A 16,398-nucleotide genomic window follows, 5' to 3' on the forward strand; every position below is an offset into this window, starting at 1 on the left:
AAAACTCTGCAATGTGGTAGATATTCACTCATGATAGTTTATAGCTCCATCTCAACATATTTTTTATACCAGTTCTTTGCCATTGGTCTTGTATATTATGCTGAGTGAACTTCCTGTTTATGTGTACACTTAAAGCAAGACTCAGAAGTTTTGTTTTCTGTCTTCTTCCTTTTTTAATCTTGTGATTCTTTTGCATGTGTGTGTGTGTGAGAGAGAGAGAGAGTGTGTGTAAAATGACTTTATTAGAATATGATTCACTTGTCAATTATGTTCAGTAGGTTTTAGCATATCTGTAGAGTCACACAACCACTCCAGCAAATGCATGAAGTTGTATCTGTTGAGACATGATTCACATATCATTTGGTTACATCCAATGAGTTTACTACATCTGCAAATGCACACAGCCAGCCCTGTAGCAAAATTTGTGAGATTTCCCAAAGGGTCTGCATTCACTAGAAGTCCTCCCCATCCCTATGCCTGGATAAGCACTATCTACTTTCTTCCCTGGATTCTCCTAGTCTGGAATTTCCTATCAAGGGGATCCCTCACTCTGTGTTCTAGGTGCCTGGCTTCTCTCACTTAACGTAATGGCCCAGGGCTCACCCACGTTGCAGCCTGTATCTGTGCCTCTGTGCTTCCTGTCTATCCTTTCCTGGCCTCACCCTGCCTGCTCAGTGGCCACAGGCTCACCTCTCTTTCAGGCTGCCCTAGCATCAGGCCCACCCCTATGGAATGCTCCACACACGGAGCAGTTGTCTGCACAGGCAATCCCAGAGGTGCACAGCCCCCTCGGCATCCTACCTCCCGCCCCAGGAAATACATTTCTCAGCCCTTTCCACAATTTGAAAGGTTTTAAGACAAACTGACCCGCCGTTGACAGCACTAATTCCTTTCTTCCTCTCCAATGCTCCTGTCTCTGCTCTTTCTCTCTTTTTTTTTTTTTTATCCTAAAGGAATTTTCTTAGATGTGTGTATGGGTTTTTTCCCTGCCTCCAGCTGTCACTTTGGTATGGGGATTGATGTTAAGTAGCACTTTCCACTGGCTTTATATATACAAGATCTCCTTTGCTCTCCACAGGGTGGGCATTATTATGTCCATACTGTAATAATGACACTGAGACTCAGGGAAGGCTGGGCTTCACCCCAGGACTCTCCCAGGAGACAGAGAACTTGAACCCTTCTCTCTTTGGCTTGTTCTGCTGACCTAGAGACCCAAATAGGTGAACACCTGGTAGTGGTTCTAACAATTTCTTTCAGAGCCTTAGACATGACTGAACCTGTGACAGGCAGGCCACAGACTCCTGCAAAGCAGCTGCAGGTCAGAGAGGGCCAACCCATTGTCCTCCCTGACCTCCATAACACAGAGACACCCAAGAGCAAGCTTTACTTGTACAAATCAGCTCAGAAGGAGAACAGATGGACCTTCCTTCTAGCATAATGTGATATTGATGAACTAAAAAAGTGGATATACCATTTATTTATTTTCCTATACTCTTTCTGGCTTTGAAGTCTTTGATGGCTCTCTGTGTTCACCTAATCTTCCTTCATTTGGTATAAAAGGCACTTCCCTGGCACAAAATTTCTGTATTGTCATCCACAGAACATGTTTCCCACTGCTCAGAATCTTCCAGGAGCAAGATTATAGAAAAAGCGTTACTAACAGATTAATCACATAGAGGTTCAAGAGGAGGCTGGGTGACGAGATTTTTCCCAAGGAAAAGAACTGATGACATCCCCCGGGGACATATGAGAGCTGTGGGAAGGATTGCAGATCACTCACCATGGTTACCAGACCCCCTTGTCAGATCTGAAAGTATAAATGTGCTCAGAAACCAATGAATGAGCTATGCCTGCTGGTAACCATTGCTCTACCTGAGAAACTGCAGGTAAGACAGCTACAGGAAAGGATGAGTAAGCACAAAGCAACAAGAGAATTCGGGCAGGGGTGGAAGGGGCAGCTACAATAGTGGCTACCCAATTTCTATGGGGCCATCTACTGAATGGTGCAGCCATCTACTGAATGGTGAGATGAGTAGTGGGACTTTTCCTAAGTATCATTCTTGGCAGCCCCAGAAAGCTACCAGAAACAAGGAATGCTGGGAAGAGAAAAGTGTGATTCAGAATTGGGGTTGGCAGTAAAATGGCTGAAGGAGAGAGGGGGAGCCAGAGAGAGGTAAAGGTCCAGGGAGATTTGTATCTAATTGTTGCCCAACAGAGCATCTCAGGGCTTAGCTGCTCAAGGCAGCATAGATATATACATAGATCTATACATATGCATAGATCTATGCATATGATATCAGGGGGCTGGAGAGATGGCTCAGAGGTTAAGAGCACTGACTGCTCTTCCAGGGGTCCTGAGTTTAATTCCCAGCAACCACATGGTGGCTTGCAACCATCTGTAATGAGATCTGGTGCCATCTTCTGGCCTGCAGGCATACATATGATATCATATACATAGATACATACATATATCATATACATGTAGATACATATCCATATGGACCTATATAGATACCCATGTATAATCTCCTTCTGTTCCTGGAGGTAGGGATTTGAGGGACAGTAAGTACTTACCTCATGAGGTTACAGTCAGTTACCACTTGAGTTGTTACCATCTGAAGGCCTGAAGTTGGAAGATCCTCTTGCAAGATGGTCACACAGAGTGAACTATGGTCTGGAGTAGCACTCAGTTGCACTCTACCCACAATGTAGCTTGAGCTTCCTTGCAGCATGGCACTGGCTTTCCTGAGAGCTAGAGATCAAATGGATCACCGTAAATCCTGGTGTGATGTTATAACCTGACTCAGATCACACAACATCACTTCTGCCCAATCTACTGATGCCCTCTAAGAGGGAACCACCCAAGACTGTAAATATCAAGATAAAAGGACCACCAAGAGGCCATCTTGCAGGCAATAGCACATTTATAGTGGCCCTATTGTCTAGTTTCTTTCCCTGTTCCTGTGATAACATAGTCTTACCAATGTAACTTAAGGGAAAAAGGGTTTGCTCTGGCTCATATTTCAAGGTGAGGAAGTCAAGGAGTCAAGAGCTTGAGGCAACTGGTCGTATCACACCCACAACCAGGAAGCAGAGAAAACTGGATGCACCATGCTGCTGCCCAGTTCCCTTTCCCCATTTATGCAGTACAGGATCCTTTGCCTAGGGAATAGTTCTACCAATAACTAGGGTGAGTCTTCCTCCATTGATAAACATCAACAAGATAATTCCTCACAGACATTCTCAGAGGTTAATCTAGATGATGCCCCCGCCACCCAGATGCCCCAATGGTCATCTCCCAGATGGTTCTAGAGTCTTCCAAGTTAATCACAGTAAATGCCACACCTACCAGATCTAGAAAGGGCCCTGGCAGATTCATATATAGTATATCTCTATTATGCTGTAGGAAAGGGAAGCATGATTGGTTAAAGGTGTGTCATCCATCACCATCTCATGAATTCTTTAGGCTATATAGCTCCAGCAGAGTGTACACAGAACCCCAACTTAGTAAAAACCAATGACTACAGCAAGAATCTTAGAAAATCACTTTATGACCCATACCTCTCTACATGCCAGATCCCTTTGTGATAAAGGAAGTAACTGAGGCTTAGAGCCACTAAGCAGCCAAAGCTCACACAACCAATACTAGAAAGAGCTGGTAGAATGCAACTGCCAAAACCAGATTGGGGGGAGGGGGAGGGAGTGCCCAGAACTCAATCAGTACGGAGTGTATCTCAGTTAGTGGCTCTTAAAGAGCTGAACTCTGAGGCCCTAAGTGGTGGCACTGGGATTAAAGGTGGCACACACACCTTTAATCCCAGCACTCAGGAGGCAGAGGCAGGTGGATTACTATGAGTTAGAAGCCAGCCTGGTCTACATACCAAGTTCCAGGACAGTCAGCTACATAATAGAGAGACCTGTGTGTGTGTGTGTGTGTGTGTGTGTGTGTGTGTGTGTGAGAGAGAGAGAGAGAGAGAGAGAGAGAGAGAGAGAGAGAGAGAGTGTGTGAGAGAGAGAGACTGTGTGTGTGTGTGAGAGAGAGAGAGAGAGGAGAGAAGAGAGAGAGAGAGAGAGAGAGAGAGAGAGAGAGAGAGAGAGAGAGAGAGAGAGAGAGAGAGAGAGAGAGAGAGGGTGTCTGAAGGCCAAGGCTTCATACCAGGTAGCCCAAGTTGACCAAGGAAAGCAGCATAGTGTCATATGATTGGCAGTCCTACCTGTATCTTTTCACTTCCTGTACACAACCCTTGGCAGACAATTCCTGACTTTCCTCCCTCAGGAATTTGCATTTGCAGAGCCAGGGGCTCCTGCAGGGTCAGAGAGGAAATTTAGGACTCAGGGGACTGTCCCAGTCCACCCTTGAGTTAAACTCTTCCTTTCCAAAGGGGACTGGAAATCCCCACTTCCTGCTGCATCCTTGGCAACCTCCCCCACAGGGCCTTCCAGGCCACACTTCCGACTGCTCCTATGAGGACCAGCCTTGACTGAACCTCAGCTCCCTGGGGTTATCTGGCTCCCTGAGCTCCTCAACTGGCTCAGTAACCCTTCCCTGTGAAGATGAGAGCAGGAGCAAGAGTCAGGTAGGTTGGGCTCTAACCATTAATTTAATACATTAAAACAACAACAACAACAAAATAAAAAAAAAACAAAACAGGTGTTGGAGATTTGGTAGAACAGGAATTCTTGCACACTCTTGCTAGGAATGCAAAGCAAAGGGCATTGCAGCTGTTGAAAACAGTGTAGAAGCTATTTAAAAATTAAGGCTGATTCTTGGGGTATATCCAAAATAATTGAAATCAGGATTCCCAAAGAGATATATGCACTTCCATGTTCATTGAGATACTGTTCACAATAACACAACTGTGGAAACAACCTAAATTTCCATTACAGAGTAAATGATTAGAGAAAATGTAGCATATATATACAAACGGATATTATTCAGACATACACCTAAAGGAAACCCTGAAATAATAAGCGACAGTGTGGATGAACCAGGAAGACATTATATTAACTGAGATGAGCCAGCCACTGAAGGGCAAACACTGCAAGTCCACATCTGGGAGGGATCTAAAACAATTGTGCATGCTGGAGATGTAGACAGAGGGCTTGCCCAGCTTTATTGAAGGCCTGGGTTTGATCCACAGCACTGCAATAAATTAGGCATGGTGACATATACATGTTATCCCAGTACCTGGGAAGCAGAGGTAGGAGGAGGATCAGAAGTTCAAGGTCCTCTTTGGTCAAGGATCCAGTTTGAAGCTGGCCTGGGCTACATAAGACCCTGTCACCAAAAGAAAAAAAGTCACACCCACAAGCACAAAGGGGACAAAGGTGGCTTCCCTGTATTGAGACTCAAAGAATAAGAAGTGTTTAATGAAATGAAATTTCAAGCATGCTACCTAAATAACATCTCCAGACCCACTATACAGGATGCATTCTATTTAACAATATGGTATTGACTACTTAAAGTGTTGGGGAGCTTTGCTTCAGGCTTTTTGAGATAGGATGTCATTATGTAGCTGAGGCTGGCCTGGATTTGCCTCGAACTGAAAATCCTCCTGCCTCAACTTTTTGAGTCTTGGAATGACAGGAATGCATTACCATGTCAACTTTTAAAACTTGTTCCTGAGGTGAATTTCTGGTAAGTGTTCTTAAGACATGAAGAAAATTAAAATGTATGAAGAAGCATAAGTAAAGTTCAGAATGTTTTGGATGTCTCTATTGCAGTGACTGTACCGTGGTATCGTGGGTACTTATCTGTCCAAACTCATTATATACATACATATCTTTGTATATCACCCCCACAAAGCTAGTTCTAAAACTGACCCATCAAGAGGACCAAAATGGGGCTGGAGAGATGGCTCAGTCAGTAAAGTGCCTGCCTTGAACACATGAGGGGCTAAGTTCAATCCCCCAGGATGCACATAAATGACAAGCGTGGTGGAAATACCTGTAACCACAGTGGGAGACAGTGTTGTTGTTTCCTGCAGCTGCGGGCGATGAAACATGAACCACAAAACTCAACAAAACCCACGTGGACTTGATTGGGGAAAGGGAGCAAAGGGAAGAGTTGGCTTTGGTCAACCGGGAACAGAAGGGGAAGGAGAAAGGGAAAAGGGAAAAACGGGTCGAACAGGTGGGAGGCGCTCGCTTAAACGGGAAAGCTTGCACATGTGTAGAGTCCTTACGCAGCCCTGTAACGCATGATGTAGACAAGCAACACAGGACCCTTTGAGCTGTCTAAATATCTGCCTGAATGGCCTGCCCACTTGTCAGGGGGCGGGGTCAGCATAATGCCAGGACATCAACAGAGACTGGTGGATCCCTGAAGCTTGCTAGTCAGCCGGTCTATAATAATCAATGACCAATGAGAGACGGTCTCAAAAGAGATGTGGTTGGGGAAGGGTGGTGAGATGGCACAGTGGGTAAAGGACTTGCCTCCAAGCCTGGTGACCTGGGTTCAATTCCCAGGGTCCACATGGTAGAAAGAGAGAACCTACTCCTCCAAGTTGTTGTCTCCCACATGCATCTATGCACATACATAATCACAAAAATGGATGGCAAAAAGGAAAGAGATAGACAGTGTATCTGAGAATGTTTGAGGTTGTCCTCTGGCCTCCACACACATGAGCATACATCATTCTGATGACCATTGATTCCACATTGATTCCACATGCGTCCATGCACACACACACACACAGATACACACACAGATACACACACACACACACACACACACACACACACACACACACACACACACACACGCCTCGAATGCAGTACATTAACACTGGCATTGGTAGACCCAGGCCCTTTACCTTCCCCTGCACACCTCCTTCCATCTCTATCACCCTTCTGTCCCTCACGATCTAGATCTGTCACTCCAAAATCCTAGAATATCTACTGACTCAGTCTCTGCAAGATCCTGGGACATTCCTAAGTCAAGAACATATTCCTTACACACACACACACACACACACACACACACACACACACACACACCATAGCAACTGACATCCTTCAGAGACAGAGCAGGTTCCAAGGTTCACATCTGGCCAAGAGACTTTGTGCCATTTGATGGTCCCTGTGGGCTCTAGTAGCTTTGAGGTACCAGTGTTTATTAAGTGAATGGATAAGTGAGCAGAGACACCTTCAAGACCAAGGGTTGCTGATGGTCTGTTTGTATGGTGACTGAGGAGAGTCGCACCTCCGTTCTGTCTCCTTTGCCCCTTCTGTCCCCACTCTCCCCTCCTCCATACTACCTCCTTCTCCCTCTCTGTATTCTCATTTATACTCCCAGCTGTTTCCTGGGGGGCAGGGCAGATCAGGAGACCTCCCTGCTGTCTTTACCTTGTTAAATGAAGCACAGCTTCCACTCGATGCCTCTAATGTCACTCAGACAGAATAAAACATTCTTTTTTTCTTTTTTTCCCTGGATTGGAATTTGTTTCCACCCTGATCAGACTCCACTAAAATGAACCCCAGGCATGCCTGCTTCTCCCAGCAAGCTGAGCTAACCCAAGGACAGTCATTAACTTGTTATTCTACCTAATCCTCTGCTGAAAGCTGTGAGCCGCCTGTGGTGGACAAGAACAAGGCTTTCCAGTACCCCCCCCCCAAAAAAAAACCCGGACTTGCTGGTTCGGAAGAAGACAGACAGTTTCTAAGGAGGAGGGAGTGCTGCTGAGGGGCCCCTGAGGCTGGCTGGCTCCAGACAGCACGGAACAACCAGGGCAGAGCAAGCCTCATTCAGCTAGTTGTGTCGGCTTCTGCTGTTGTGTGGAGAGTATTGCATCAGCCCACCACTCACAACTGTCTCCATCCTTGTGGTCAACAGAAGATGCTGCTCTACTTACACATCAAATGGACAGTAGAAGTGGCCCTTAGGTTTCTGAAACACACATCTTATATGCCCCAATTCAGATAAGATCCCCAACACCAGACCAACTCCTGTGGGGGCCCTCTGGTTTCTTCAACCCCATCTTCCTCTTATCATTCCTCCATCCTATCAGGCTCTTGACTGTTGAGATTGTGTTTGTGTAGTGTATTCCCTATTTGAAGTTGTGTCCTATGAGGAATTCATAGCAGCTTTCCAAGCAACTCTCATACCCCAGACAGGATTCCCTGCTTCCAAAGAGACATCTTGCTAGGGTATAGCTCAGTATGCCCCAGGCCCTGGGTTCCATTTCCAGCACTGAGAATGTAAATAGCCTCCTTAGTCACTACCTTTAGCACATTGTGCAGGCTCCTGGTTGACCTCCATGACCTCACATGGGGCTTCAGCCTCCCCCAAGATCACCTGAAAGCTGAAACTCAAGGCCCTTAGTGATTTGGAAAAGTTACCTTCTCTTACTTCTGAAGTGCTCAGATTTTGGCAAGAGCAAACTTCCTGGGAGAGGAGTCGTTCTTAACATTTGACTTTGGCAGGGTTTTGGGTTTTTTCTCCCTACTACTTAAGCTTCTTTCTAAAAACATATTGTACGCCTTTTTGGTCCCCTGACACCCACAAATTCATTTCCTCTCTACAACTTTAAGGGTCCCAATGCACAGCCTTTGATAGACAAATCCACACACAGCTGCTGCCTCGGAGACCAGAAACCTGGAAGCCTCTGCTGCCTGATTGGTTATTCCCTTGAAATGTCTGAAAAGACTTCCAGAAGGATCAGGGGCTGCTCTAGCCTAATGAAGACTGGAGGTTTTGTGGGGAATGGGAGAAAGTTCAGACCACGACCACCAAACTTTTATATCTTCTCTCTTACTGGTAAAGTACCTCCTGGAAAATATGACGGAGCTGACTTTGGCAGACCTGTGGGTCTTTTGCAAGCAAAGACATGTTCCTTCCAGGCTTGGAACCCGAACTCCCCCTCCCCCACTCCCAAGAGTAACAAACATAAAGTTAGGTACCACTTTTTTCTTACTGCTTATCATGTTCCCAGCACCGTTAAAAGAGATGGATATGAACATTTTAACCACATGATGAGTGTGGCTCTGAAACCCACCCCTCCCCCATGTTTGAGGGGAGCAACTGGCACTTCCTTTAGCTATCCTGTAAATAAACAACACACAGTAGGTGCCTGGTCCAGTGCCACCGGGAAAATCATTCACCTAGACAAGCACCTGCTGTTGGAAGCACTTAGCTGTGGAGTCTATTATCACTAGCTCAAGCATGACAACACCCAGGCAGCCCTGACCCAGGAAATGCAAGCCCCGGGTTCCCATGCCTCCCTTGCCTGCTCCAAGGGATGAAACTGCTCTCTGGGGAGAAGACACATCATGGCTTTCTCTCCAAAGCCCTGAAATAAGGATCAGATGGATGGCAACCGGCTGTTGAGTAGCACACTAAAGCCACATGCTTTTGTGAGAATGTGACATTGCACAGATCTTTGCATGCTTTGCCCACTTTAGCATACAGTGATAATAGAGGACAGGGCACATTGTGGCCACCAGAAAACCTGAACTGTCAAGAGTACCTCCTCTTCCAAACTTGGAACTTGGCCCTTGGTCCCTTCCTGCCCAAGGTTAGTTGGAGACAGAGGTCAAAGGAAGTTGTTTTGTGAGCCGTGCTCATCCATGGGGCTCCTTGTGGTAACCCCCAGGGAGCTAAACACTATTCTAACCCTAAGAGCATAAGCAGAGAGGGCCACCCAACCTAGGACCTGGAGTCCCCCAAGACCTTCTCTCAGTGCAAAATCTGGATTTTGTCTTTCATGGGCAGGCAGGTGTCTGTCTACTGTCCCACAGCATGTAATTGTAACCACTGAACTTTCCAAACACCCAGGGAGGAAATTACAGCCTTTCTTAAAACACAACACATTCTTAGTTAGAGATGATCCCATTGGCCTATTTAGGGAGGGGTGGGTATGCTTGGGAGTTGGGTAAAGACCTGAAGGATCTATTTTCTGTATTTCTGGTTACACCTCAGTTCATTTTGGAGGCCTCAGCTGTGAGGGCCCAAGACTCCTGCTATGGCTCATCACACACCACAAAAACCGATTGGTGCTTGACACACCTGTCTCTATATGTTCTTTGTGACTATCTGCCTACTTCTATGTCATCCTGGGTGGTGCCCTGCCAGCCTGGTCCAGGTCCCCTCTGTCAGGTGCAAACCTTAACCCTGAGTGGGGGTGAGTACAACCTCCCTCATGCCTTGCCCACACCCCCCAGGGCTGGCACAACATCAAGGTTAGTTAAAAGGGGCCTCCAAAGCTCTCGCATGTGGCCTAGGGTCCGAGCGACTCATTAGGCGGTGGCGGCTCTCACACACAGCCTTTAATGTGGGGCGATGGTATTTTTCAGGATTCTTTTCAGAAGGAAAAAGTTAATAACGTGAAGGCTTTATTAGCTCTCTCTTCCCCCCTCTGAGACGTGCCCTTTGGTAGTGCAATGCCGGGGCTAGTTAAGGCCGAGGCCGGGGGATTTCCTCCTCTCTGGGAAAGACTGTAATTACACACACACAGGGGCCAAGGCAGTGAAGTGGTAACACACCAAGGTCTTAACCTCAGAGGCAGGAGGGGAGCTAGGTGTGAGCCGTCGTGGCCGGGCCTGCAAAGCAGAACCATATGGGAAATCCATTACCTGCTCTACAAAGGCGGCCTTGCTAATAAACGTATTTACTGGGTTAAATAAATATGCACAGGGTTGTTAAAAGCCTGGCCCTGTGACTTCAAGTCACCAACATTTTTCACTTGTCAGAAAGAGCCTTTTGGAAGCTTTCAAGCGGCCTGCCTTCCTGGCCATGTTTATGCATCCACTGTGCCCCTGCCTATGGAGAAAGAAAGGGTCTTTGTCTAGCACAGGTAGTCAAGGGCATGCATGGGGCTGTGTGTGCCGGGTCTCAGGAGCGCAGGTCACTGCTTGGAGCTGGTGTAAGATCTCCTCCACACAGCTCTGTGTCCAAAGAGAGGGAGGGCTCTACTCACATTGCATCACGGAATCTTCATGACTATAATTTCTTGTGTATTTTTGCTGTCAAATATGTGTGATGTAAAATCACTTTTTGAACCATTTTCAAGGGTACACTTCAGTGTATCTAGTACACATGTTACCACTACCCTCTACTTCAGGAATTTTCAATGTTCCAATGGAAACACTCTCCCCCACAAAGCTGGAGGTCTTCCCTTCTCTCCCCTCTAAGCCCCTGGCAACCTCCCCTGTCTCCTGTTCTGTGGGTGTCACTATACCAGACATAGGAGATCCTTTGTGTTTTGTGTCTTCAATGTTCACTCACTAAGCAGTTTGCATCTCATTCATGTTATAGCTTGTGTCCACACTGCATTCTTTGTTACGGTTGAATAGTATTCCATTATGTTGTTTAGATCACATTTTGTTATATATTCAGCAAATTGATGGGTATCTGGATTGGCTGTTTTGGGATATTGCAAATGGTGCTAATATGGACATTATACACACTGTTTTTGAATATACCTGTTGGGGTTTTTTTGGGGGGGAAATACACCTAGGATGGAAATTGTGGGGTACAAGGCAACTTTCTATTTAAAAAATAATGGGGGCCAATTTACCTCCTTTTGTACTTGGAAGAAAAATCAAGGAAACAAGATACATTTGTTTTTCTTATAAAACTCTAATTATTGTAGCTCTGCCCCAGTGTTGGGCATATTCTCTTCATCTTGCAGACAAACACAAAAACCAAGGGATTATAGTCATACCAAATACAGGTGCCTGGGATTTGAAAGCTGGTTCTTCAGCCCATGAAATGAATAGTCTACCTTCTTGCCCTCACCCCACTTGGTTGCCGTTATATGGAAAATGGTGTGCACTTCCAGAGCCCAAGGAAGACCTCAAGGAATTGCTAAGTGGCCTTCTCTAAAAACATCACACAGCACATGAGCTTGGTCCCCCAGAAGCCAGGGCTTCTCACATCACATCCCTAAGACACCAACAGGAACTGGGGTGAGTGTAGAGAGGACAGTTCATTTGTTCTCAACCAGAGGTTTTATTTCTCTCCAAGAAGAGAGGTTCCTTCATTACCTCAGTGTTTGTTGGCTCTTGAGAACAGTATGTGATGCCTGTTGCATGGCTCTGTATGTGTGACCTCACTTTCCATGAACAGAACACCCCAAGAATTGACATAAGGAAAACAGTTATCCCTTCAACCTTACTCTATTCGTTTTACTATCATGAAAATCTTATCTTTATCACCTGGGTCATTCCTTTCTGTGTAATCCAACCTAATATTTCTCTTCAGCCCTTTGATTTGATGTATAGCAAGCACTTTACCTGCTGAGCCACCTCTCCAGCCTCCTGTTATGATGTTTAATGAAATGATGTATTTTCTAAGATTCCAACACCCATCCAGTTCTGGCTTACCACAAGTCAGCAACCTTCCACATTTTCCTTCATTTGGTGATAGTGGCGGGAACTGAAAGGGCCAACAAAGAAAGGAACAACATGCTTTCAGTGGAGCCACTCAATGAAATATGGACATGGTTTTCTTTTATGTACATCACAGAGATCACACCACTTACTAATGTATTACAATTCTGAGCCAGGAAGTGGTAGTACACACCTTTAATCCCAGCATTCTGGAGGCAGAGGCAGGCAGATATCATAGTTTGAGGCTGTCCTGGTCTACAGAGCAAGTTCTAGCATAGCCTGGGTTACACAGAGAAACCCTGTCTTAAAACAATGCAAACAAAAAGACACTAAAATTCCATTATGACAATTCTATTGCAGTCAAAAGTTGTAGACACAGATCCAATTGGGAACAGTTGAGGATTTGGTCAAGCTGTATAACATAAGGACCACAGTGTCCAGTGAGAAATCTCCTGGTCACTAGGACCATGGAGGTGGGGAAGGAACTTTCAACAACCCAGGCCATTTAGTGTGGAGGTGACTTTCTGGCTTGTATCCATGTTCTTCTTCAATTCTCGGTGGTATAAAACCAGCTAGTTTTCTGAGGTCAGTGGCTTCCTTTGGGAGCAGAAACAGGAGGGGGAGCATAAAAAGTGTCTTCAGATAATGAGCAGAAGTTTTCAATCAACTTGATGCATGTCGGATTCTCCCAAGATGAGTTACGTGCGGCAAACTCGCTTCTTTCAAGTCCTGTTTATGGTTGGTTAAATAAGCAATGGGATGATCTGTCACTTTGGCTCTCAGCTGGTGAGCACAGAGAGCAACACGCTAATCTGATGTGAAATGATTTGGACAGTAAATAAATAAATCCCACCTTGATAAGCTGGATTCCTCGGGAGCTCTCCCACGGGCCCTAAACATTCTGATTAAGGGTTGATGAGGGCTTCCCAGGGAGAGGCCAGAGACATCTTCCCTGGAGGTCCCTACAAGCAGAGCCACATTCCATCTGTTGGGGGCACAGTTTAGGTTGAAGGAGGGCAAGCGGGTGAAGGGGTGAACCAGGTGACCTTTCTCCATCTCATCCACCAAGAAGGCTCAGAATCTTATCTCGAGGCAACTGACAGATTTGGAGCATGCACCCGGGATAGGATTCACACTGAATTTCAGCTCTGTCAATAGGGATGACTACAAACACACATGAAAGGGGAAGGAGGGGGCGGCAGGGTGCCTAAGCAATCTTCATAAGTCTCATAAAGATGCAACTACTCCCTGAAAGGCAATTTAGCAGAACAGGCCATCTAAACACAAAGTCACCACACTGCTGGGAAAGGAGTATTATTCCAACGAACATACTCCTGTGTTCCTGGTGAAAGCTTCCTTCCTTCCTTCCTTCCTTCCTTCCTTCCTTCCTTCCTTCCTCCCTCCCTCCCTCCCTCCCTCCCTCCCTTCCTTCCTTTCTTCCCTTCTGTAGCGTCTTTTTTCAGTGTGAGGTGGAAATATTTATTTATGTGTATCCTTTCCTGGTTTTATACCCATTCCTACTTGCTACCCATTTAAAAAAAAATTGCTCCATAAGCCACATGCTTTAGAAGACCCTCAAGGCAACATCTTCCCTTGGTTAAGCATTTCAGTCTCTTCAGTGTAGCCTCTGGTTCAAAGCTGGGAGCCAGCCCTTAGTGGGGTACTTACAGCACAGGCTGTTTGTTCTCTGGATATGATTCTTGACTCCCATATGGTTGGTTAGGTTATTGAACTGTCTGTGCCTCAGTTTCCTTATCTATACAGTGCTGTCTAAATGAGAGGGTTGTCCTGAATCATAAATTGGTCAAATGGTGAAGATTACTCCCTATTGAAATTTCAACAAAGCTTGTTAAAAACCAAGAATCTCAGCCACTTCTCACAAAGAAGGCCCCACAGAGCCAATGAGCCTGCATTGTCCTCTCATTCCATTTCCTTCTCTGTTTGGATTTTGTTTCTTCTCTTCATCATCTTCATTTCTAGTCATAAGATTTCTCTTGCTTTTTTAGAAAACTGGTATTTACATTTTCTTACATTATAATAGTAACTCATATGTATGGAGTTAGAAGGAAGGAAGACAAAAATTCAAGTAATTAAAAATTCTATCAAATGGAGACAATTGTTATTTTTGGAATGTTGCTATCATGTTTTCCGCTTGTGTGTATGGTAAAAGCCTGTATATTTTTTCTTATTAGCAAACTTGGTGGAGGTGGCTTATGCAACATGCTGCACACATTTTGTTCATTATCTTTTAAGCACTCTGGGAGCACATTATGACCTGATTCTCAAATAGGAGGGGCATTTTGGTAACAGCAATAACCATTTCCCAATTGCCAATTATGTGCCAGATGCTGGCTGCTCCAGGAAGTCTGTGAAAATTACTTCATTCATTCTCCTAAGTTCCCATGAAAGAGTTGTTAGGCTCTTCTGCATAATAAGGCCTGGATCTCAAAGGGAATAAATGATATATCAAAGTTCATACAAGTCAGAAAATGATAAAACCAAGATTGAAAACCAGGCCTGGGGCCAGAGAGGTGACTGAGTGTAGAAAAACATTCACTGTCCTATAGTACAAGCCCGATAACCTGAGTTTGATTCCCAGAAGCCACGCAAAGGTGGAAGGAGAGAACCAACTTCACGGAGTTGTCCTCAGACCTCCACAAGCACTGTGGTCTATGTGTTCACACACACATGCCAATGGCAATAATAAACACAGTTCAAAGAAAGAAACAAGACAGGTCTGATGTACTCCATAGTATAGCTCTTGAGTTCATTCAGGGGTTTGTATACATTGTATACTAGAGATCTTCAGTGAGCACAGAGGTATGACCCTTCTCAACAAAGCCTACAGTTTACTTGGCAAGATGGATGCTTGTCCATTTAGCATACTAACAAACTGTAGCTCTATAGAGGGCTCTAAAGGAAAAAGAGCCTCCTTGGTGTTCTGAGACCCTGAACTGGGGAGCCATTGATATAGGGCTCATGAGATACTCCCTTGAGGGAGTCACACTTAACTGAGCTGGGAGATGTGAGTGTACCTAACTGGCCAGGGAGTGAGGGATGAGTGAGCAGAAGGTTTCTGGGAAACAGCAACACAGGGCTTTGAGAAATTATGGATATGCAAGGGGACAAAGACAGGCATGATAAGATATGAGACCAGAGATTGAGAGGACCAGGAGATATAAGGCTTTGAATTCAATTAAAGAAACTTGATTTTCTCATAGGGACCATAGAAGGTATTAAAGAATTGGAAGCAGGAAAGAGGTTAGGGACCTAACTTGAAGGACCACCGTGGCCTCCACAGGGATGCTATACTGGGAGAGGTAGGGGCAGACACACTGGGGAGCAATGACTGCAGCTTGGACCAAGGTATAGGTGGATGCAGAGATAACGGAGTCAGAGAGCATCTTGGGAAGTATACTCTACAGAGCTTGCTGATGAGTTCCCAGTGGGAAGAGAGAGGGCATGAGGGAAAACCCAGGACACTTTGGGTTTGTTTAACCCAACTGGTGGTGGTACTCTTCCTGAATGAGAGAATACCATGGGGGGATGGATCACCAGTTCAGCGTTTGGATACATCAGGTTTGAGATGCCAGAGAAGGTAAGATCATCACAGGGAAGCCTGCCACCTGCCTCCTCTTCTATAAAGAACCAGAATAACAAATACCTGCATCTTAGCTATGAGCACAGTAACTCTTCACCACTATTATAATAGTGCTAGTACCTAGCAAATGAATGACAGAGGCAACCCCATAGACTTGGGGCTGTCAGTTGCATAGAGTAAAGTACTGGAAGCTGTGATCCTGCTTCCCTACATGGGAACCACTGAAGGGGAAATGGCAAATATGATAATCCCAGAAATGTGAATACCTGAAACCTCACCATGGTCACTGGCAAGTCTTGCCATGGGAATGACAGACTGGAGCCAGTTAGCAGAGCTTTCTTGGGTTTGTACCACAACTTTGCCCTAAAGAAAGAATTGTGTTGTCTGCCTCTCAACTCCCAAATCTCTGGCTGATGAAGAATGAGTTTGAATACTACTAGCCACCCTATGCACCCAGCCAGCTTAAG

This window comes from Cricetulus griseus, chromosome 7 (assembly GCF_003668045.3).
Source record: "Cricetulus griseus strain 17A/GY chromosome 7, alternate assembly CriGri-PICRH-1.0, whole genome shotgun sequence".
NCBI classification, from domain to species: domain Eukaryota; kingdom Metazoa; phylum Chordata; class Mammalia; order Rodentia; family Cricetidae; genus Cricetulus; species Cricetulus griseus.